This window comes from Bufo bufo, chromosome 2, assembly GCF_905171765.1.
Source record: "Bufo bufo chromosome 2, aBufBuf1.1, whole genome shotgun sequence".
In the NCBI taxonomy this organism is placed as follows: domain Eukaryota; kingdom Metazoa; phylum Chordata; class Amphibia; order Anura; family Bufonidae; genus Bufo; species Bufo bufo.
In genome coordinates, this window is record NC_053390.1 from 352,150,118 (window position 1) to 352,172,109 (window position 21,992).

General features: G+C 45.0%; 1 protein-coding gene across 1 annotated transcript in view; it reads right to left on the bottom strand.

Annotated features, from left to right (window-relative positions):
- Positions 1-14,290, bottom strand: part of PIP5K1B (phosphatidylinositol-4-phosphate 5-kinase type 1 beta) — a 170,028-nt gene extending 155,738 nt beyond the window's left edge. The window contains exon 1 of the mRNA XM_040417101.1: positions 14,083-14,290. The gene's annotated coding sequence lies outside the window, so the exon portion shown is untranslated. The remainder of the gene's footprint in view (positions 1-14,082) is intronic.
- Positions 14,291-21,992: the final 7,702 nt, after the last annotated feature.

The window sequence follows — 21,992 nt, forward strand, 5'->3', positions numbered from 1 at the left end:
TGTTCTACTTGTCCTCACTTTTGTCTTGTTCTTGAGTACATTTAGGGCAATATTTCCATTTTTCTAAGACTTGAAACCTATGCCAGGTCAAAACACTTCACACATCCATTGGCAAACTGAATAAGACTAAACAAGGCACCGGTCAAGACCTGCCCACATCCTATGACACATGCACACTCATCTCAGGCGAGCATGCATGTGTTCTCAGCAGGGTAGGGAAATAAGCTGCTGCCAGGCACCACCATGAGAACAAAGGGCTGAGCATGTTGAACTCAAATATGCCTGATTCATCTTTCCTTTTACAGCTGGTGTCGGGGGAGAGACAGGACTCTTCCTAAACAAACTAGATGGCCAGCCAGTCTCACCGAAATCGGCAGGTTTGGTCAACGTTCATCTAATGTGTACGGCCAGCTTTATTCAATAAAGGGGTATTCCAATAACATTAAGTTATCCTAAAAGAGCGCTGGACTCAAACGCTGTACTCGGCTTTCTCTGGGACTCCCATTGAAATGAGTGGAGTGGCCACACACATGCCCAAGTGGCCTTTCTGTTCATTTCAGAGGGCTGCAGAGGATACGGGCCCCCTGTTCTTGTGATTGGTGGGGGGGTCCCAGGGGTAGGAGGTAGGATAGGGGGGGATAACTTAATGTAACCGGAATACCTCTTTAAGGAATCTTAATACCGGATGCCTAATTAAAGTTATAATGGCTGGATCTGGATACAAAATAAAACACCAATCAAAAGTTACCATCACAAAGCTTTCATTAAAAAAAGCCGATAAAATAAGACTGTAAGCTGCTTGGTCGATATGGACAACCACTCCACCTCTCCTTTGAACCAGTTCAATTTGCAATAGGATAGCTTGACCTGCAGGCCTATGTACAACCATAGATTACACATTATAAAATATCCAAGGGAGTTGAGCCAAATGATAAACAGGAGCTCTACGTCTGACAAACTCTCCTCTGCTATGTACGTGTGTGTTTGTATAGCGTACCAGCCACCGGATGTTAGTGGTGTACAGGCTCCACACCAGAAAACCACAGAAAAGGGCCCCTGCAGTCATCAGTAGCACTTCTCTTAGAGGCTATAGCTTTCAGAGTTTGTAGGAACGCCTATTTATTCCGGATGATTTTCTTGAGCCAGGCTGTTATAGAGGCAGTCAGACTAAGCACGAGCTCTGTTAAATGCTGACGGTTAAAGCCACGTGTGCGCCGAACGAGCAGTATATCAAGACTTTCAATGCCTTGAGAAAAATAGGAGCTGACAGTGCTTTTATGGCTGCCTTCACTGGGGAATCTCTGCAGCTATATTATGTGAGCTGGAACAGACTGTGCCCTGAAACAATGTATTTATTTTACTTAAAGACCCAAATAAATATATGGGATAATATTTAGCTGCAGTGGAATGTACCTAGAAACACTCGACGCAAAGAAAGACCGGCTTTCGTGCTGATCACAGCCAATGAGAATCTTGCTGTTTCCCAATGTGTCTTGTCTCGGGAGGTTCGGCTGTGCCAGGAGGGGAACTAGGAAATTATATTTAAAGGGGTTTTCCAAGACATTTATACAAATGACTTATTCGCTGGACAGGTCATCAGTATATGATCAGTGAGGGTCCAACACCCGGGACCCCTGCTGATCAGCTGTTTGAGAAGGCACTGGCGCTCAGCCCTATTCTCTTCAATGGGGCTGAGCTGCACCTAGGCTATGTGACTGATGAATGTGACATCATATGGCCTAGGCTAAGCTGTGAGGAGGCACCAATCAGATAGTGATGACCAGTGGAGGAACTAGAACTGACTGGACCCCACAGCAAAATAAGAATAAAATCTTCCAGTTCCCCTCCTGGGCGGGCCCCTTCTGAGTTCGGGCCCTGTAGCAGCCGCTTCCACAATAGCTACACCCCTGGTGATGACCTATCCCGATAAAAACAGGCGTTTTTATCGGGCGTTTTTGAGGCGTATTTTGGGGCGTTTTTGTATTTTGGAAACGCGCGTAGTACGCGTGTATGTGTGATTAATCCAATGCAGAACTGCCACAATACGCGCGACAATACGCCCCAAAGAAGCTCCTGTACTTCTTGGGGCGTTTTACAGCGCGTTCGTACGCGCTGTAAAACGTTCAGGTGAGAACCATGCCCATAGGGAAACATTGATTTTTGCCTGTTGAGCGTTTTACAGCGCGTAGGAACGCGCTGTAAAACGCTCAGGTGTGAACCCAGCCTAAAAGTCTCAGAAAACCACTTTAGAGTAAATGCACACAATCAGGATTGCGTGCGGATCTGCATGCGGAAAATCCACACCGTAGGTTATGTACATTGTATTCTATGGGAATTTGATATTCTCATGCACATGATGCAGATTCTTTCCGTGCAGATTTTTACCGATGGTGCTGGTTTTAAAATCCGAAGCATGTCAATTTATCTTATTTTATCCGACCGGATTTTCTCCATTCACTTCAAATCCGCATGCAAATCCGCACCAATTGATGCAGATTGACCACACAGATTTTCCTGCCAACACCTGCGGATTTCAGTGCGGATTGTCCGCACATAATACCTGAACGTGTGCATTTACCCTTAAAGGGAGTCTCTCACCATCATGGTGCATTTTAAACAGTTCCCAGTGCACTATAGTTCTCATACTCATACCAATCTCAAATGTACGTTTATGGGCTGTTCCCCCTTGTTTTGGCCCCCCAAAAAACAATATTTAATCAATATGCAAATTAGTATACAAAGAGCCCATTCGAATCGTGCCCGCTCCTCCCTCTGATTTGAATGGATGCGGCCGGGCTCCTTTACTGACAGGTACAGCCCTTTGGACTTTGTATACTAATTTGCATATTGACTAACAACTAGGTGCAAAAAACAGTGGGAACAGCACATAAAGGTATGTTTAGGTTTGGAAATATGAGAACGAACAGTGGTGAAAGACTCCCTTTAACTCTCTGTCATGCCAGCACAGATTACATTACCTGGGCAATTAAGATGCTAGACAATGACTGGGTACATAGACACAGGAGACTGTAGTTAGACAGAATACAACACTGTAGGTGTGTTACTTGCATCCATTAGGAATGTCACATTATGCCAGTTACTACAGTAGGTGATGCATATTCCAGATAATAATTTAAAGGGAACCTGTCACCGGGATTTTGGGTATAGAGCTGAGGACATGGGTTGCTAGATGGCCTCTAAGCACATCTGCAATACCCAGTCCCCATAGCTCTGTGTGCTTTTATTGTGTTAAAAAAACGATTTGATACATATGCAAATTATCCTGAGAGGAGTCCTGTACCTGACTCATTTCATGATACTCGTCTCTTACTACCCTAAGAAGCTGAAACCCTTTTACTATGACATCCATGTGCCCTGATAGGTTATCTTCACAGAAATTACTGCAAAACCCATTCCATGGATTTGGAAGGGGTTGTTTCTGCAGCACAGATTTTTGCAAGCCTCATTCAGTTGCATAGAACTACCACATCTGCCACATGAGGTTATAGTCATAGACATAAAGTCCTGGTAAGTCAACCTCTGTATATTCACCAGCTGTCCAATGGCAGGGAGAAGATGAGCTGTTTTTTCTCTATAAGCTGTGGCATAGTCGGCTGAAATTCGACAGTTCACAGCCAGGGAGAAGGAGACGCCCCCTGAGAAACACTGCCATCTCCTCCTCCCTGTACCCATGCTATGAATTAGCATTACAAAGAGCCATAACAGAACGACTGCACAGCAGGGCAACGAAGTAGCATATCCATTAAAAAAAAATTGTCCAATGACATTTCCTAATCTTGGCCTTAAAGGTCCTCTTTAAGTTTAATTAGCACTTTAAGCATTTAAGTCTTTGCTTTTTCTGACTTCTGTTGTACACCAGGGAGGTGTTATCAGAGATTCATAGCACTCTCTGTGTAAGTGTGTATACATACTGTAGATAGCTGTCAGTCATTGATAGTTGTACATGAGGGAGGTATTATCAGAGATTGACACCATTCTCTGTGTAAGTGTGTATACATAGATCGCTGTCAGTCACTGATAACACCTCTCCTGTGTGCAGCTATCAGTGATTGATAGCATTCTCTGTGTAAGTGTGTATACATAGATAGCTGTCAGTCACTGATATCTGTACATGGGGGAGGTGTTATCAGTGATTGATAGCATTCTCTGTGTAAGTGTGTATACATAGATAGCTGTCAGTCACTGATATCTGTACACGGAGGAGGTATTATCAGTGATTGATAGCATTGTGTGTGATTGATAGCATTGTGTAAGTGTGTATACCTACAATCATGGCCGTAAGTGTTGGCACCCCTGAAATTTTTCAAGTAAATGAAGTATTTCTCACAGAAAAGTATTGCAGTAACACATGTTTTGCTATACACATGTTTATTCCCTTTGTGTGTATTGGAACAAAACCAAAAAAGGGAGGAAAAAAAGCAAATTGGACATAATGTCACACCAAACTCCAAAAATGGGCTGGACAAAATTATTGGCACCCTTAACTTAATATTTGGTTATACACCCTTTGGAAAAAATAACTGAAATCAGTCGCTTCCTATAACCATCAATAAGCTTCTGACACCTCTCACCCGGAATTTTGGACCACTCTTCCTTAGCAAACTGCTCCAGGTCTCTTTTATTAGAAAGGCGCCTTTTCCCAACAGCAATTTCAAGATCTCTCCACAGGTGTTCAATGGGACTTAGATCTGAACTCATTGCTGGCCACTTCAGAACTCTCCAGCGCTTTGTTGCCATCCATTTCTGGGTGCTTTTTGACGTATGTTTGGGGTCATTGTCCTGCTGGAAGACCCAAGATCTCGGACGCAAACCCAGCTTTCTGACACTGGGCTCTACAGTGCGACCCAAAATCCGTTGGTAATCCTCAGATTTCATGATGCCTTGCACACATTCAAGGCACCCAGTGCCAGAGGCAGCAAAACACCCCCAAAACATCAATCAACCTGCACCATATTTCACTGTAGGTACTGTGTTCTTTTCTTTGCAGGCCTCATTCTGTTTTCGGTGAACAGTAGAATGATGTGCTTTACCAAAAAGCTCTATCTTGGTCTCATTTGTCCACAAGACGTTTTCCCAGAAGGATTTTGGCTTACTCAAGTTCATTTTTGCAAAATGTAGTCTTGCTTTTTTATGTCTCAGCAGTGGGGTCCTCCTGGGTCTCCTGATGCTGACACTGATGCTCCCTGAGCCTGCAGGACAGCTTGGATATCATTGGAACTTGTTTGGGGCTGCCTATCCACCATCCAGACTATCCTGTGTTGACACCTTTCATCAATTTTTCTCTTCCGTCTACGCCCAGGGAGATTAGCTACAGTGCCATGGGTTGCAAGCTTCTTGATAATGTTGCGCACTGTGGACAAAGGCAAATCCAGATCTCTGGAGATGGACTTGTAACCTTGAGATTGTTGATATTTTTTCACAATTTTGGATCTCAAGTCCTCAGACAGTTCTCTTCTCCTCTTTCTGTTGTCCATGCTTAGTGTGGCGCACACAGACACACAATGCAAAGACTAAGTGAACTTCTCTCCTTTTTATCTGCTTTCATGTGTGATTTTTATATTGCCCACACCTGTTACTTGCCCCAGGTGAGTTTAAAGGAGCATCACATGCTTGAAACAATCTTATTCATCCACAATTTTGAAAGGGTGCCAATAATTTTGTCCAGCCCATTTTTGGAGTTTGGTGTGACATTATGTCCAATTTGCTTTTTTTCTCCTTTTTTGGTTTTGTTCCAATACACACAAAGGGAATAAACATGTGTATAGCAAAATATATGTGTTACTGCAATACTTTTCTGTGAGAAATACTTCATTTTCTTGAAAAATTTCAGGGGTTCCAACATTTACGGCCATGATTGTAGATAGCTGTCAGTCATTGATAGTTGTACATGAAGGAGGTATTATCAGAGATTGACACCATTCTCTGTGTAAGTGTGTATACATAGATAGCTGTCAGTCACTGATAGTTGTACATGGAGGAGGTGTTATCAGTGATTGATAGCATTCTCTGTGTAAGTGTGCATACATAGATAGCTGTCAGTCACTGATAGTTGTACACAGCGAGGTGTTATCAGTGATTGATAGCATTCTCTGTGTAAGCATGTATATATAGATAGCTGTCAGTCATTGACAGTTGTACATGGGGGAGGTGTTATCAGTGATTGATAGCATTCTCTGTATAAGTGTGTATACATAGATAGCTGTCAGTTACTGATAGTTGTACATGGGTGAGGTGTTATCAGTGATTGATAGTATTCTCTGTGTAAGCGTGTATACATAAATAGCTGTCAGTCACTGATAGTTGTACACAGGTGAGGTGTTATCAGTTATTGATAGCATTCTCTGTGTAAGTGTGTATACATAGATAGCTGTCAGTCACTGATAGTTGTACACAGGTGAGGTGTTATCAGTGATTGATAGCATTCTCTGTGTAAGTGTATATATATAGATAGCTGTCAGTCACTAATAGCTGTACATGGGGGAGGTGTTATCAGTGATTGATGGCATTCTCTGTGTAAATGTGTATACATAGATAGCTGTCAGTCACTGATAGTTGTACACAGGTGAGGTGTTATCAGTTATTGATAGCATTCTCTGTGTAAGTGTGTATACATAGATAGCTGTCAGTCACTGATAGTTGTACACAGGTGAGGTGTTATCAGTGATTGATAGCATTCTCTGTGTAAGTGTATATATATAGATAGCTGTCAGTCACTAATAGCTGTACATGGGGGAGGTGTTATCAGTGATTGATGGCATTCTCTGTGTAAATGTGTATACATAGATAGCTGTCAGTCACTGATAGTTGTACATGGGGGAGGTGTTATCAGTGATTAATAGTATTCTCTGTGTAAGTGTATATATATATATATAGATAACTGTCAGTCACTGATAGTTGTGCACAGGGGAGGTGTTATTAGTTATTGATAGCATTCTCTGTGTAAGTGTGTAAACTTAGGCTACTTTCACATTGGCGTTTTGAATTCCGTTTGTGAGATCCGTTTCAGGGATCTCACAAACGGTTCAAAACGGATCAGTTAAGCCCCAATGCATTCTAAATGGATAAGGATCCGTTCAGAATGCATCAGTTTGGCACCGTTCCGCCTCCATTCCACTCTGGATGCGGAAACCAAAACGCTGCGGAAACCAAAACCGCCTGGCGATGCAGAGCCAAATGGATCCGTCCTGACTTACAATGTAAGTCAATGGGGACGGATCCGTTTTCACTGACACAATATGGTGCAGTTGAAAACGGATCCGTCCCCCATTGACTTTCAATGTAAGTCAGGATCCGTTAGACTTTTTTTAAAAAGAATAATGCAAACGGATCTGTTCTCAAGGGATACTATCATGACCGGCGTGCCGATCACATACGTGACGCAAAGGGAGGGAAATGGGAAGGCCCTGTCCAAGGGAGAGGGAAAGATGGTGACCCCTGACTCACCTTGCGGCTGGCACCTGACTGCCCTGACGTCCCTAGACGGGTTCCTCACCCGTACGCCGATCACGTGCCTAAACCCTGGCTTTCCCTGAGATGAGCCCTACGTAGTGAATAGGGCGGTGGGATCACTAGTCCGCATCACTGACACTAAAGGAAAACACCAAGGAGAGGACAGACAATACAGACAAACACATACACCCAGGTGGGCGAAAACAGCAGACAACAAAAGCCCAACAGGGATCCGGAGGGTAACGTTCTGGAACAACAACCAGGAATCACAGCGACTCAGCTCCAGTGGGTCAGTATAGAAGTCCAGGCAGGAAGCTCTATATCTGGCAACCAGAGAAGTGGGAGAGGGGAATATAAGGAGGTTGGGAGTGCTGGACAAGAAACAGCTGAGGAGAAGAAGCTACGGATCCCTGAGTGAGCCAAAAAGGATTGCAAGGCAAACCCAGAAAGCTACCATTAAGAAACAGCACTATCTTTATACATAGAGCGCGCAGCCACCCGCTGCGACTTCCTGACCCCGGGTATAACGGAGTCAGACGTGGCTCTTGACACCCTCGTGACAGATACAAGCGTTTGCATTATAGATGTGGATCTGTCTGTGCAGATACCAGATAGTGATTGATAGCATTCTCTGTGTAAGTGTGTATACAGAGATAGCTGTCATTCACTGATAGCTGTACACAGGGGAGGCGTTATCAGTGATTGATAGCATTCTCTGTGTAAATGTGCATACAACGATAGCTTTCAGTCACTGATAACACCTCCCCTGTGTACAACTGAGCTAAGAAAAAGCAGAGATATAAATGTATAAAATACAAGTTTTACTGAATCTTTTCAATCAAAATATATACTGTATATCAATCTGCTCAGTTTCTCTTCCTCCATAACATGCTACCTGCATGTGCACTACACTTTAAAGGGGTTTTCCAGGCTCCTGATGTCCTAGCCTCAGGATGGGTCATCAATATCCAATTGTTGAGGGTCTAACACCCTGGACTTCCATTGATCAGATGTTCCCTGCAGCCTCCTGCACGGGAACTACTAGTTTGAATGGAACAGGATGCACAGTTCTGTTTACAGTGTAGTGGCCGTGCTGGGTTCCTGTAGCTTAGCTCCTATTCACTTAAAGGGGTTGTTTCACTTCAGCAAATTGCATTTTATTATGCAAAGAAAGTTATTACAAGCCACTTACTAATGTATTGCTATTATCCATATTGCCTCCTTTTCTGGCTAGATTTATTTTTCCATCACATTATGCACTGCTCGTGCCATGGTTACAACCACCCTGGTCGTGCTTGCAAATTATAGGAAAAAGTGCTGGCCTCTCTCTGGTGGCTGGGACTGTGCATAGGATGGTTTCCTATAGTGTACAAGCATGACCACCACTGATGGATTGCAGGGTGGTCGCAACCATGGAAACGAGCAGTTAATAATGTGATCGAAAAATGAATCCAGCCAGCAAAGGAAACGATATGGATAATACCAATACATTAGTAAGTAGTTTGTATTAACGTCCTCTGCTATTTGCTGAAGTGAGACAACCCCTTTAAATGGGAGTTGAGATGCAGTAACCTAGTATGGCTGGGGGTGCTGGGTGTTGGACCCTCACTGATTGTATATTAATGACCTATTCTTAAGGTTAGGTCATCAATATCAGGAGCCTGGAAAACCCCTTTAATCTTTCCTAAGGTAAGGGGGCCACAAACGGCACATTTTGGAGTAAAACATTCATGGGACTGGTAAGACCTACATGCTGAACATCACCTCTGACCCACCAACGGTCACATTGTAGTTGATATTATTCAGAAGATGTCTACTTTTGGACTCTAAAACTCCCAATATTCGACAGTGTTTTTTTCCTTCTGTAGCCAGGAGGCCACTTCAGTTTGTTTTCATAGCTACCTGTTCTTTTAGTCTACCAAGAGGTGACAACAGATCTTGCTCTGCAGCTTTGCACAGCCATAGTACAACATAATGTGTAGCAACATAGGAAATATAACAACATAGCTCTTGTAACATGAACTCATTTAGCTTATACTTTAACTATTGCTTATAGAAAAGTATGCCAGGTGCCTCCTACGTGACCATTTCATGAGGCATACAGCGTTCATCACTAGGGTCACAACTCAACACACTTTCATTGTCCGCCTGGAGCAAGCAAAATTGCAACCAATATACCATACAGTCAACAAAAGCAATGTTTTCACTGTCAAAACAGCCCAGGACTCCGCAGTCCAAGCACGTATGAGTCTATTACCCCCAGCACTGCATCTCAGAGAAGATCTGAATGCCACTGTGGCCATCACTAGTTGACCTGAGGCTGGTAGTCCTACAGACTTTCTTGGATCCTTTCCAACATGGCTTGTTCTTCTTGTCTCTACAATTCCCTTTAAAATAAATATACCATTGTTACATAGTTGATACGGTTAAAAAAGACATACCGTAAGTCCATCAAGTTCAACCAAGGGATAGGTGTGGAGGCGAGTCCCAGAAGGAAGTGAGATTTCTACACGTTTTCATACACTAAGCATTATGTCATTTACTGTTATGAGTTCATCTAAGGCTACTTTCACACTTGCGTTTGGTGCGGATCCGTCATGGATCTGCAAAAAAAAAACGCATCCGTTCAGATAATACAACCGCATGCATCCGTTCAGAACGTATCCGTTTGTAGTATCTTTAACATAGCCGAGACAGATCCGTCTTGAACACCATTGAAAGTCAATGGGGGACGGATCCGTTTTTTATTGCGCCATATTGTGTCAGTGAAAACGGTTCCGTCCCCATTGACTTGCATTGTGTGTCAGGACGGATCCGTTTGGCTCAGTTTCGTCAGACGGACACCAAAACGCTGCAAGGTGTCCGGCTCTAAAGCGGAATGGAGACGGAACGGAGGCAAACTGATGCATTCTGAGCGGATCCTTTTCCATTCAGAATGCATTAGGGCAAAACGGATCCGTTTTGGACCGCTTCTGAGAGCCCTGAACGGATCTCACAAACGGAAAGCCAAAACGCCAGTGTGAAAGTAGCCTAAATACTTTTTAAAACTGTCCTCTGTTCCTGCTGTGACCACGTCCTGAGAAGGTCTATTCCACAGATTCTTACAGTGAAGAAGCTTAGACGCTTCTGGAGACTGAACTTTTTCTTCTTCAGTCGGAGGCAGTGCCCCCTTGTCTTTTGAGCGCATTTTACATGGAACAGTTTTTCACAGTATTTTTTGTATAGCCCATTTATATATTTGTATAGGTTAATCATGTCCCCCCTTAGACGTCTCTTCTCAAGACTAAATACATTTAATTATTTTAATCTTTCTTCATAACTAAGACCCTCCATGCCCCTTATCAGTTTAGTCGCTCTCCTCTGTACTTTTCCAGCTGCAGTGCATCCTTTCTATGGACTGGTGGCCAGAACTGAACTGCATATTCCAGATGAGGCCGCACCAGCGCTTTGTAAAGTGGTAATATTACATCCCTGCCCCGCGAGTCCATGCCTCGTTTACTGCATGACCATATCCTGGTGGCCTTAGAAGCAGCTGATTACATTGTATGCTGTAATTTTATCTACCATCCACAAGGACACCCAAATCCTTCTCTATAAGTGACTCCGAGTGCTACATCACCTAGGACATATGAAGCACAGAGATTATTACTACCAAGATGCATAACTTTGCATTTGTCCACATTGAACCTCATTTGCCACAATCAAACGTATTGTGTGTACTACCACCAGTCTTTTCTCATTTCATAATACTGGCCAGACGTTTGAAAAAAGAAATATCTAGGGCATGCCTTATTTCACCCAAACGAATCTCGAATCACATGGGTCGGGGCTACACAGAGACAGCAAGCGTCAGAAACGTCACGCAACCAAAAACATTTGTGTAACTGGTCTACACCTTGCTGTAAAAAGAAGTGAGAGGCAAACGTCTATCAGTCGTGGCATCTTTCGGGCTGCATCACAACCCTACTGAGTACAATCATTAGATACGGTGCTGCACTAAAAGATTCTGCTGTTCATGTTCCAGATCTATGGGAAATATCAAATGCAGGACATAGAACCGTTTTTTTTCCAGCTGGTGTTTTTGTTAATTAGATGGTGTTTTTTTTGTCTTCCTGGATTATTTTCAAAAACCCAGCATGCTACAGGTCTTGGCGTTTCTTCGGGTATTTTCATATCTCCTTGTCTTATAGGGTAAAAATGCCATTGAAAAAAAATCGTAGTCGCCAGACACATTGTTTACAAAAGATGCCCCAAAAATGCGGAAAAAACCCATGTGCCATAGAAAATTTTGTGAGTTGTTTCTATGGTTTCCTTCGAGGGTAGGGGCCCTAAGGGTACGGCTACACTGGTGATGGTCAGTATTGCAGGGGCATTGCATAGAAATGAATGGGGTTGCAGCTCAAGATACATGTGTGCCGCCACTGCTACCCCCTGAATCGCCAAAAATCCAAGCTGCATTTTTTGCGATTCAGAGGTCACGGTCACGGCACACGTGTGACCAATGTCTCCATGTAGCCGTAACATTATCCTAGATGCAGGAGGATACAAATCAGCCAACATATGTTCCACAGAAAACATGAAGGGTTTTGTGATCCAAGAGAGCCCAGAAAATTGGAAATAAAGGGTGGTCCTCCAATGACTGGACGTAACGTACGACCAGGCACAGTCACAAATTTACAAAAAGTTAGACTAAATACTATGGGGGGTCATTAATCAAACTGGCTTAGTTGCCCATAGCAACCAATCAGATTCCACCTTTCATTTCTCAGAGCTCCTTTGGAAAATGAAAGGTGGAATCTGATTGGTTGCTATGGGCAACTAAGCCAGTTCTACTTTACACCAGTTTGATAAATGACCCCCTATATTTTGAAAGAAAAACCCAAACTATATAGAAATGAGCATGCATAGAAATATGGAACCATCAGATTATTAGCCTTCAGCAGGGGCAGACATCCCTGGTAAAAAAAAAAAAAAACTAGAAGTGGCCCCATGTTGTAGGCGGGGCAATGCAAGTAGGCAGGACCAACAAAAGAAGGCGGGGCCAGCAATAGCACAAAATACTGCCCCAGCAGAACCAAATACCACAGTGTAAGGGCTCTTTCACACAAACGTATTTTCTTTGCGTTTCCGTTCCATTTTTTTTGCGGATCGTATACGGAACTATTCATTTCAATGGGTCCGGAAAAAAAAATAAGTTACTCCATGTGCATTCCGTTAGTCTGCGCTGCAAAAGAATAGAACATGTCCTATTATTGTCCGCATTACGGACAAGGATAGGACTGTTCTATTAGGGGCCAGCTGTTCCGTTCCACAAAATACGGAATGCACACGGACGTCATCCGTATTTTTTGCGGATCTCAAAATACATACGGTCGTGTGCATGAGCCCTAACATAAAATACTCCTGCCCTCTCAGCAGTATTCAACAGTTGAATTCAGGAGGGCACCTGCAGCCATTGGCCAGGAGCATAAGTACCTGATGCCCCTAGCATCAGATCTGTATGTACCCGGCTGGCAGTATCTATGGCCAGTCTGCCTCTGGCCTATAGCAGTTTAGAAGCTAATAATAAAGTATACGTAGATAAGACAGCTATACGTATACAGGCAACAGGTATGTTTACTAGCCTTGAGGCCTGCACAAACCACTGAGACGGCTAATGTACAGGACATACCAGGCTATAATGCTTTCGTTACATAGCCACCATTATACTGCCAGATGTTCTATCTGAGACATGCCCAATTCGTCTGCAAGACTCACTGCAAGAAGCGAATGGCTGGCGTCTACGGTGTGGGAAACAAACAAGCATCTGTGCCTGACACCCAGACGTTTTCTGCAGATTTAGATGCTGCTCACATACCGTAGTACTGGGGGAGGAAAACAAGTCAAAAGTGGAGAAAGCGGGCGAGAGCCACTAAATAGCACGTTCTGCACTGCAGTAAATGGCAAAGTCCAGGCAGAAAAGACAGATATCCTTGGACAAACATCTTGTACACAGTGCGCCAAGGTAGGCCGGCGGGGAAGGTGGCCCTGGGAGGAGGGGGATGGAGGAAGAGCTGTGTTTTTTAGAAATGGATGAGAAGGTAAACAGGAGGTTCAGCACTGGCATGTCAGGTCTACCGCAGCGGAGACCATGGCATATGCCCTTCTCACCAGCTGATGCCAGGCTGCTTACCTGCAGTCTTGGGTTATGTTCACACGGAACAAACCCTGACGCGGAATCCACTCCAGGACTCCTTGCGTTTTATTTTTCTTATTATTCCATTTCAGTGGGAACTCTGCATCAAGTATGGTCATGTCACTTCTTTTTTTATTTTTTTCCCCGGTGGCACGGTTTCTTATAACCGCAAGCGGGGAAACAAACAAGCGCCATACGAATTGACAAAACTCTGTGTGAACATTCCCTTATCAGGCTACAATCGAAAGGGGAAACTTACAGATGAAGTTAGGGTCTGTCCATGCCCATAGAGAGAACCGCAGGCTATGTGAATGGGCTCGTAAAGCAGCCCTTTCCACTGTCATTATAAAACGCAAATCTAATAACGGACCTGTTCACACTGGAAAGGGCAGAGGAGGGAGAAGGAGCCGGCTATGGGCAGAGAAGCAGGCGCTCACCTCATAGATGCTGCGGTCCACTGGGTCCTGACATTCCGTCAACATGTCACTTCCATGCTCTGTCCTTCTTTCAGTCAAATGACATCAAAATGCGACGGTGTATAAAAGCCGCAGAGATGGTGACACCGGTCTGTCACTCCGCGCTACCCTGGCGCCGCTGTGACTCGCAGGCACACACACTCATACACACACACACACACACCGCAACTACCGCAGGCCCCGCCCCCGGCGCGGAGCCCCCTCCCTGCTTCACTTGCTTCCTGCCATCGCATTCTCATACAGAAAGCCAGTGTGCTGCTGCAGACACACACTGCCCGCATTGTACGTCGTACACAAGGCACAGCATGGGTTAAATCTGGAGGACTGTTTGTGACTGAATGTCATGTCCTTCAGTTATCCAGTGGTACATGATGGGGGTCACCTCACATCCATGCAGCGCCCTGGCTGGAGGGGATGAGGGGCAGCCTCCACTAACAAAGCTTTATTGTCCTCTTACATGCACACTACCTCGCTGTAGTTGATGGTTTTTGCCATAGAGTCTAGCTCCCTCTAGTGAATATCTTTGATTACGCACCCAAAATTGTATTACAGATGAATTTGTCACAGGGAATGTGTCATCAGAAAATGACCCATTGCTTAGGCTTCTTTCACACTAGCGTGCTGCGTTTTTTTTTGTACGGCTGCCTCTCGGCATCTTTGCCGTGCCGCGGCCGCATCCCCCGCCCGTTCCCATTATAGTGAATGAGGCCGGGCCGGACTTCCGGCAGCACACGTGTGTGGAACAGCCTGCTGGACAAGCCTAACACTAGTGTGAAAGAAGCCTTAAAAGGGTTCTGCAGTTTTTTTAAACTGATCGGCGGGGGTCCGATATCCGGGACCCCTGCCGATCAGCTTATTGAGAAGTCAGCGGCGCTGGCAGTAGCGCCGCGGCCTTCTCGCTGTCCAGTGACGTCACACCTAGTATCAATGGCCTGGGCGGGGCTATACTCTGTTCACTTGAATGGAGCTTAGCCCCGCCCAGGTCAGTGATACTAGTCGTGACGTCACTGGGCCTGCGGTAAACAGCGAGAAGACCGCGGTACTACTGCCAGCGCCGCTGCCGTCTCAAACAGCTGATCGGCAGGGGTCCCGGGTGTCGGACCCCCGCCGATCAGATGCTGATGATCTATCCAAAGGATAGATCATCAGTTTAAAAAAACTGCAGAACCCCTTTAAGGCTTCTTTCACACTAGCGTTAGGCTTGTCCAGCAGGCTGTTCCACACACGAGTGCTTCCGGAAGCTCGGCCCGGCCTCATTGACTATAATGGGAACGGGCGGGAGATGCGGCCGCGGCACGGCAAAGATGCCGAGAGGCGGCCGTACAAAAAAACGCAGCACGCTAGTGTGAAAGAAGCCTAAGCAATGGGTCATTTTCTGATGACACATTCCCTGTGACAAGAACTGCAGAACCCCTTTAAATCAACTTTTTATATTTAACATATTTAACATATTTTTAAGCATTTTTGATGCTGTTATTTTTAATTTTCCATATAGCTTCATTTAAATAATGTTTAGAAAATGTATAAAGGTAAAGATGAACTCCTTCATTAGAACTTGAGATGATAGATGATTGAACTATAAGATGTGTGAACCTACCCTTACCGTCCCTTTACACAGGACAATTATTCGGCCACAGATTGTCTTATGTAAGCAGAGCTTCAAAGGCAGCTCTAAACGGCATTTTTCTCCGGGACCTTTGGGGACAACTATGGTTTCAGAGACTGGGCCCATTGGTGGATCCTCTGTTACTCTGGTGGGCCAGTCCAACCCTGAGTATATCTATAGTTTATATTAAACTTCCTGAAGAAGACTATATTTTGGCCAGGTTATCTAGATACCTCAGAACTTTGCAGAGTTTCCAATGAGTGAGTTCCTCTGACAGGCTAGCCTTCCAGTTCTTGGACAAGATCATTCTACCTGCTGACAGTAAATATCTGAGCAAGGCCTCATGCACACGACTGTAGTTATGGTCCGCATCTGAGCCGCAGTTTTTGCGGCTCGGGTGCGGACCCAATAACTTCAATCGGGCCGCAAAAGATGCGGACAGCACTCCGTGTGCTGTCCGTATCCGTTGCTCCGTTCCGAGGCCCCGCAAAAAAAAATATAGCATATCCTATTCTTCTCCATTTTGCGGACAAGAATAGGCATGTCTACAATGGGCCACCTGTTCCGTTCCGCAAATTGCAGAAGGCACACGGGCGGTTTCCGTTTTTTGCAGATCCGCGGTTTGCAGAACGCAAAAAACAGCACGGTCGTGTGCATGAGGCCTAACCCTAATGTCTTAGGAGGTATGGTTTAAGGAAAGATGTGTAATAATATCACCTCTTCTTAAAATGGAAATTTTTGTTTACAAATTCAGTTAATTGTAGCCGTCACCTTCCAAAAAGTCTTTACATATTAGCATGACTACCACAAAGGTAGATAAGATCCTTTTTCATCCTGGCATTTCCAACAAACATTTGGGTAACCTGGATCTACTTTGTGCAGTGTCTTTGGGGTTAGATACCATCTAGTTAATACATTCTAGCGTTCCTCTCGGAGTCTGGCACAGATGTTTATAAACTGTTGATATAATCCTCACAATCTTCTGTTATAATTGTTATGTTGTATTAAAAAAGTATTTTTCAAAGTATTTATAAACTTAATGAAAAATAAGTTATCATGGAGCTGGTCTAGTAGCATAGGCAGCTCCTGGAAAGTAGGGATGCTGTGTTGGACTGGGACTCCTTGGGCACATCAGAGGAAATTATTCTCAAGGCCTAACTCCATCAATAAAGTCTAATCGTTTTTGAATCAAGGAAATAGATCCTAGTGAAAAGTGATTGGCTCCAAAGGCAGCCACATTTTTTTTCTCGAGGACCTTCAGGTCCCTCATTGGTATTAGAGCCTCTTCTGGTAGGCCAGTCCGAACCTGTAGGGATGGTACCTGATTCAAGCATATGTTAGGGCTCTTTCACACTTGCTTTGTTGGGTTCCGGCATAGAGTTCCGTCTGATCAGGATTATCCCCATGCATTCTGAATGGAGAGAAATCCGTTCAGGATGCATCAGGATGCCTTCAGTTCCGGAACGGAACGTTTTTTGGCCGGAGAAAATCCTGCAGCATGCTGCACTTTTTGCTCCGGCCAAAAATCCTGAACACTTGCCGCAAGGCCGGATCCAGAATTAATGCCCATTGAAAGGCATTAATCCGGATCCGGCCTTAAGCTAAACATCGTTTCGGCGCATTACCGGATCCGACGTTTAGCTTTTTCTGAATGGTTACCATGGCTTCCAGGACGCTAAAGTCCTGTTTGCCATGGTAAAGTGTAGTGGGGAGCGGGGGAGCAGTATACTTACCGTCCGTGCGGCTCCCGGGGCGCTTCAGAGTGACGTCAGGGCGCCACACGCGCATGGATGACGTGTCGCATGGATCACGTCATCCATGCGCATGGGGCGCTCTGACGTCATTCTGGAGCACCCCGGGAGCCGCACGGACTGTAAGTATACTGCTCCCCACGCCTGACTCCGTTATACCCGGGGTCAGGAAGTCACAGCGGTTGGCTGCGCGCTCTATGTAAGATAGGGCTGTTTCCTTATGGTAGCTTTCTGGGTTTGCTTTGCAACCCTTTTGGCTCACTCAGGGATCCGTAGCTCCTTCTCCTCAGCTGTTCCTTGTCCAGCACTCCCAACCTCCTTATATTCCCCTCTCACACTTCTCTGGTTGTCAGATATAGAGCTTCCTGCCTGGACATCTATTCTGACCCTCTGGAGCTGTGTTGCTGCGTTCTCTGGTTGTTGATCCAGAACGCTACCCTCCGGATCCCTGTTGGACCTTTGTGGACTGCTGTGGTCGCCCACCTGGGTGTATGTGTTTGTCTGTATTGTCTGTCCTCTCCCTGGTGTTTCCCTCTTAGTGTCAGTGGTGCGGACTAGCGATCCCACGGGCCCGTTCACTATCTAGGGCTCATTTTAGGGAAAGCCAGGGTTTAGGCACGTGATCGCCGCACGGGTGAGGAACCCGTCTAGGGACGTCAGGGCAGTCAGGTGCCAGCCGCAAGGTGAGTCAGGGGTCACCACCTTTCCCTCTCCCTTGGGCAGGGCTTTCCCTTTTCCCTCCCTGTGCGTGACGCCGGTCATTACATTATATCTGGCCCTTATTTTGTGTAGGTAAAAAAAAAAAAATTTTTTTTTTACCTACTTAGAATCCAGTATGGATCAAATTGAAGGCGTCGGTCCTCCAGCAACAGCAGCAATTACAACGGACCGCAAGCCCAGCGGTTGCTACTGGTAACCAGGTTGTTGCGGAACCCAAGGTCCCTCTCCCTGACAGATTTTCTGGGGGAAGGGACAAGTTTTTGACATTCCGTGAGGCCTGTAAATTATATTTTAAACTGCGCCCTTACTCCTCTGGTAATGAAGAACAGCGGGTGGGGGTTGTTATTTCCCTGCTGCAGGGGGACCCGCAGTCCTGGGCGTTCTCTTTACCTACTAATTCCCAGGCTCTTCGGTCAGTGGATGAGTTTTTCGGGGCCTTGGGTCTCATATATGACGACCCTGACCGAGTCGCACTGGCTGAATCAAGATTACGGAGACTCCTACAAGGAGAGCGGCCGGTAGAGGAGTATTGCTCTGACTTCCGTAGGTGGGCTACAGATACCCAATGGAACGACCCGCCTCTCAGGAGTCAGTTCTGCTCTGGGTTATCCGAAAGGGTTAAGGATGCGCTTGCATTATATGAAACCCCCTTTTCCCTTGATGCGGTTATGTCCCTTTCTATCCGAATAGATAGACGCCTTAGGGACAGGTTGAAAAAACCGGAGCAATTTGTAACCCCTCCCAAGCAGCAGTTAGTCTGTACGGACTTAGACGAGCCTATGCAGCTAGGAGGAACTACTCGTCAGGTCCGTCCTCCTGAGGCTCGCCGTAGGCGTGGGGTTTGTTTTTTTTGTGGGGAGAGGGGTCATTTCATTAATGTCTGTCCTTCTTTCCTCAGAAACAAAAGACCGTCGGAAAACTACTAACCCCAGGCTGTGTGGAGGATGTCAGCCGGGGGGTACACATTTCCTCCATATGTACATCGCAATTTGTGTTGCCAGCGGTTATTGTTTTTGGTGATAAGACGGAGACTATTTCTTTCTTTCTAGACAGTGGAGCAGGGGTAAATTTGATAGATGCCCATTTTGCCCGCACTATGGGTTTGTCTCTCTGTACGCTACAGAGACCTATTCCCATATTCGCTATTGATTCTGCTCCTCTGTCTCAGAGAAACCTCACCCACATTGTTCATAATTTACACCTTCGGGTAGGGGACCAACGAGATGCTTTCATGTTATGTTCTGGAGGGGCTTCCCACTCCGGTAGTGCTGGGTCTTCCCTGGTTGGTAGCGCACAATCCAGTGGTGGATTGGCAGGCCAGGGAGATATTGGCAGTGCAGAGCAGTGCAGAGAAAATTGCTTAAATAGCAATTGCTTAGTCGCCTCCATAACTACCCTACCTACATTTATTTCGGATTTTGAGGACGTTTTTTCTGAAAAGGGTTGTCAGAAGTTAGCACCTCATCGTCCTTATGATTGCCCGGTTAACCTTATTCCCGGCGCAAAATTGCCCAAGACCAGGTTATATAATCTTTCAGGTCCAGAGAGACAAGCCATGAAAGATTATATCTCCGAGAGCTTGGCTAAGGGACACATCAGACCCTCGTCTTCACCCGTGGCTGCAGGGTTTTTCTTCGTTAAAAAGAAAGATGGGGGCCTGCGTCCTTGCCTAGATTTTCGCGAATTAAATCGGATAACCATCCGAGACCCATACCCTCTTCCTCTCATTCCTGACCTGTTTAACCAGATTGCAGGTGCTAGGTGGTTCTCCAAACTTGATCTTAGGGGGGCCTACAATCTGATTTGTATTAAGGAGGGGGATGAGTGGAAGACAGCTTTTAACACCCCTGAGGGGCATTATGAAAATCTAGTTATGCCTTTCGGTCTGACCAATGCTCCTGCCGTCTTTCAACATTTCGTTAATGACATTTTTAGTCATCTAATCGGCAGGTTTGTGGTAATATACCTAGATGATATTTTAATTTATTCGTCTGATCTGAGAACACATGAGGTGCATGTCAGACAAGTACTGCAGGTCCTACGGACAAATAAATTATATGCTAAAATTGAAAAATGTGTCTTCGCCGTTCAGGAGATACAATTCTAGGTTATTTTTTTATCTGCTTCAGGTTTCCGTATGGATCCTAGGAAGGTCCAGGCAATTTTAGATTGGGATCTTCCTGAGAACCTCAAAGCACTGCAACGGTTTTTGGGCTTCGCGAATTTCTATAGGAAATTCATTAAAAATGATTCACTTATTGTAAAACCCCTTACTGACATGACTAGGAAGGGGACAGATTTTTCTAAATGGTCTGACGCCGCTAAAGTTGCTTTTTCCTCGCTAAAAGAGAGGTTTACCTCAGCACTAGGGATGAGCGAACCCGAACTGTATAGTTCGGGTTTGTACCAAATTTTGGGGTGTCCGTGACACGGACCCGAACCCGAACATTTTCGTAAAAGTCCGGGTTCGGTGTTCGGCGCTTTCTTGGCGCTTTTTGAAAGGCTGCAAAGCAGCCAATCAACAAGCGTCATACTACTTGCCCCAAGAGGCCATCACAGCCTTGCCTACTATTGGCATGGCTGTGATTGGCCAGTGCAGCATGTGACCCAGCCTCTATATAAGCTTGGGTCACGTAGCGCTGCACGTCACTCTGCTGATACAAGCGTAGGGAGAGGTTGCTGCTGCGACGTTAGGGCGAGATTAGGCAGATTAACTCCTCCAAAAGACTTAATTCAGTGATCGATCTCCAGCTGTGGATCATTGAAGTGCTGATATTGAATTGCTCACTTTTTTTAGGCTGCCCAGAGCGTTTTTATATCACTTTTTTCTGGGGTGATCTGCGGCCATTTTGTGGCTTGTGGTGCGCCAGCACAAGCTACCACCAAGTGCATTTAACCATCAATAGTGTGGTTATTTTTTGCTATATCCTACATCAGGTGCAGGCTGAGCCTGTGTCACCCAAGTGCATTTAACCATCAATAGTGTGGTTATTTTTTGGCCATATACTACATCAGGTGCAGGCTGAGCCTGTGTCACCCAAGTGCATTTAACCATCAATAGTGTGGTTATTTTTTGCTATATCCTACATCAGGGTCAAGCTTTCATCAAGTGCATTTAACCATCAATAGTGTGGTTATTTTTTGGCCATATACTACATTAGGTGCAGGCTGAGCCTGTGTCACCCAAGTGCATTTAACCATCAATAGTGTGGTTATTTTTTGGCCATATACTACATCAGGGGCAAGTTGAGCCTGTCACCCAGCGCCTAAAAAATAGGCCTCACATTTATATTCAACCAAATCTGTACTGTTTTAGCTGGTCAAATTATTTGTAGTGACCGTAAAAGCACAGTTTTTGTTCTGGGTTGAAAAACTATTCCCAAATTTGCCATTCTCAAAATTAGTAGTTTCTGCTATATCAGGCCTACTTTAAATCTATCCAAAAAAGGATATCTTAGATTGAAGGTGCTGATAGTGTCATTCTGAAAAACTTAACACACACGCTACCGTGCAGATACAAGTCTAATTCTGTGATTAAAGGTATATCTGTCACACAGCGCGTAAAAAATAGGCCTGACATTTCTATTCCTCCAAATCAGTACAGTTTTAGCTGGTCAAGTTATATTTAGTGACTGTAAAAGCACAGTTTTTGTTCTGGGTTGAAAAACTATTCCCAAATTTGCCATTCTCAAAATTAGTAGTTTCTGCTATATCAGGCCTACTTTAAATCTATCCCAAAAAGGATATCTTAGATTGAAGGTGCTGATAGTGTCATTCTGAAAAACTTAACACAC